Here is a 3,294-nt window from a genome sequence, read left to right as displayed (position 1 = left end):
ACCGAGACCTCTACAACAACCACAACAACAACACAAGCCGAGCACATCTCTAGAAGTTGTTGTGAAAAGACTTGCCGCCGATGTTGCAAAATATCAACAAAAGACAGACGCATCAATACAAGAGTTAACTAATCAAGTTAGTAAACTCTCGATGGCAGTTAATCGCTTGGAGTCTCAAGGTAGATTACCTTCCCAGACAGAGCCGAACCCCTGGCAGAATGCCAGTGCAATAACTCTTCGTAGCGGAAAGGTTCTGGAAACAGTTCCATCCAAAAGTCATGGGTAAGATAAGGAACGAGAAAAGCAGATCTCTGATCCAACAGCCAGGCCAAAATCAGAAATTTAGAGACCAATTTTGATGCCACCTCTTTTTCTAGGGAGGCTTGCAAGGGATAAGAAAGAGAAGGAGGAAAAAGAAATCCTCGAGACATTCAAGACTGTGGAGGTAAATATTCCTTTACTCGACGCTATCAAACAAATCCCTCGTTATGCAAAATTCCTCAAGGAGTTGTGTACTAGCAAGAGGAGGTTAATAGGTAACGAAAGAGTGAATGTAGGAGAAAATGTCTTCGCAGTACTGCAAAAGAAAGTTCCGCCCAAATACAAGGACCAATGTATGTTTTCTATTTCCTGTGAGATAGGTAATGGAGGCATTAAGAAAGCCATGTATGATTTAGGGGCTTCCATTAATGTTATGCCTTATTCTATTTATAAGCTGATTAACGCGGGTCCTTTAAAAGAGACAGGAGTAATAATCCAGTTGGCGGACAGGTCAGTCGTCTATCCCGAAGGGCTGCTTGAAGACATCCTTGTTAAAGTTAACGAATTAGTTTTCCCTGCAGATTTCTACATTATTAATATGGAAGATGATAATTCAACTAATTCGTCTGACATTTTGCTTGGAAGGCCGTTTCTAAGTACCGCAAGCGCAAAAATAGATGTTCGAAGTAGGACACTGACTATGGAGTTTGATGGCGAAATCGTGAAATTCAATGTCTACGAGGCCATGGGTCATCGTAGCTCACTATTAAATATTTCTAGCATTGATATTTTAGATTGTTTAACTCAATCTTATTCTAAATATCATGACTTTGATGAGTTGGAAACTGTCCTTTACAGAAACATTGATATGGAAGTTGTACATCACTTCGAGGAATTCGCAGTCATTGAAGATCCGTTGCAAGAGATTGTCAATCACTTGGAAACGCAACCTTCTTGACAAACCGAGGTAACCAATTTGAACTATTACCTTTCCAAACTAAAATGTTACCCTCGGTTTTGCAGCCACCGACCTTGGAGCTTAAAGCATTACCGGACCACCTTAAGTACGTCTTTTTGGGAGAGAAAGAAACCTTACTGGTAATAGTGTCAAACAAATTAACCAAAGACGAGGAGGAAAGTCTAGTTCGAGTTCTGAGAGATTACAAGAAAGCTATTTGTTGGACGATAGCCGACATAAAAGGGCTAAGTCCATCCACTTGTATGCACAAAATTTCTATGGAAGTCAACACGAAATGAAAGAGGGATGCTCAAAGGCACCTCAATCCACCCATGATGGAGGTAATAAAGAAGGAGGTCCAGAAACTGTTAGATTCTGGAATGATATACCCGATTTCTGACAGTGATTGGGTTAGTCCGATTCATGTCGTGCCCAAGAAAACTGGCGTGACAGTGGTGAAAAACCAGTTAGGTGAGCTGGTCCCTACACGAGTCCAAAATGGATGGAGGGTTTGCATCGATTACATAAAGTTGAATGCAGCTACCTGAAAAGACCATTTTCTACTCCCCTTCATCGATCAAATGCTCGAGCGATTAGCCGGTAAGTCCCATTATTGTTGTCTCGATGGGTACTCAGGATTTTTCCAGATTCTAGTGGCTCCGGACGATCAAGACAAAATGACTTTCACGTGTCCCTTCGGAACATTTGAGTATAGACGGATGCCGTTTGGACTCTTCAATGCTACGGCCACCTTCCAAAGATGCATGGTGAGCATATTCTCTGATTACGTCGAGAAAATCATCGAAGTCTTTATGGATGACTTCACGGTATATGGTAACTCTTTTAACGAATGTCTCAATAATCTTGTAAAGATATTACAAAGATGCCTAGAATTTAATCTTGTTTTGAATTATGAGAAATACCATTTCATGGTTGACAAAGGATTAATTTTGGGTCATATAGTTTCCTCGAAAGGAATCGAGGTCGATAAGGCAAAAACGGATATTATTAACTCGTTACATTACCCCTCATCAGTGAGGGAAGTTCGTTCGTTTCTTGGCCATGCAGGATTCTACAGATGATTCATGAAAGATTTCTTGAAAATCGCGCGACCACTTTGTAGTCTGTTACAAAAGGATAAAGAATTTGAATTTGACCAGACTTGTAAAGATGCGTTCGATGTGCTGAAGCAGAAATTGGTCTCCGCTCCTATAATGCAGCCACCAGATTGGAACTTCCCGTTCGAAATCATGTGTGATGCGAGTGACCAAAGTGTGAAAGCTGTTATTGGCCAAAGAATAAGGAAAGAGCCTTATGTTATCTACTATGCTTCGAAGACTTTGGATGCTACCCAAAGCAATTACACAATGACTGAGAAAGAATTATTAGCTGTTGTGTTTGCTTTAGATAAATTTAGATCTTACCTATTAGGAACTAAGGTAATTATCTTTTCTGATTACGCTGCTTTGAAATATTTAATAGGTAAGAAGGAGGCAAAACCCCAACTGATTAGGTGGATTCTACTCCTACAAGAGCTCGATTTTGAAATTCGGTATAAAAAGGGATGCAAAAACCTAATAGCTGACCATCTGAGTCGATTACTGATTCCAGTAGATGACACACCATTGAAGGATAACTTTCCAGATAAAAACCTATTTTCAGCAAATGCAGTGCATCCTTGGTATGCGGACATAGTAAATTACCTCGTCACAGGTATTATTCCTTCAGATTTGCCAAGGTCTAAAAAAGATAAGATAAGAAAGGATGCACGATATTACATTTGGAATGATCCTTGCCTTTGGAAGCATTGGTCGGATCAGGTAATACGATGTTGTGTAGCAGAAACAGAGGCACAATCTATCTTAACTTTTTGTCATTCTTATGCATATGGAGGGCACTTTGGACCTAAACGCACCGTACACAAAATTCTCGAATGTGGATTATTTTGGCCAAACATATTTCGTGATGCCTTTTATTTCTGCAAAACTTGTGAAAAATGCCAAAGAGTTGGCAACCTTAGTCGTCGAAATGAGATTCCTCTTACTCCTATTCATATTTGTGAAATTTTTTATGTG

The sequence above is a fragment of the Gossypium arboreum genome, chromosome 4, assembly GCF_025698485.1.
Source record: "Gossypium arboreum isolate Shixiya-1 chromosome 4, ASM2569848v2, whole genome shotgun sequence".
NCBI lineage: Eukaryota > Viridiplantae > Streptophyta > Magnoliopsida > Malvales > Malvaceae > Gossypium > Gossypium arboreum.
This window is presented reverse-complemented; position numbering follows the sequence as displayed.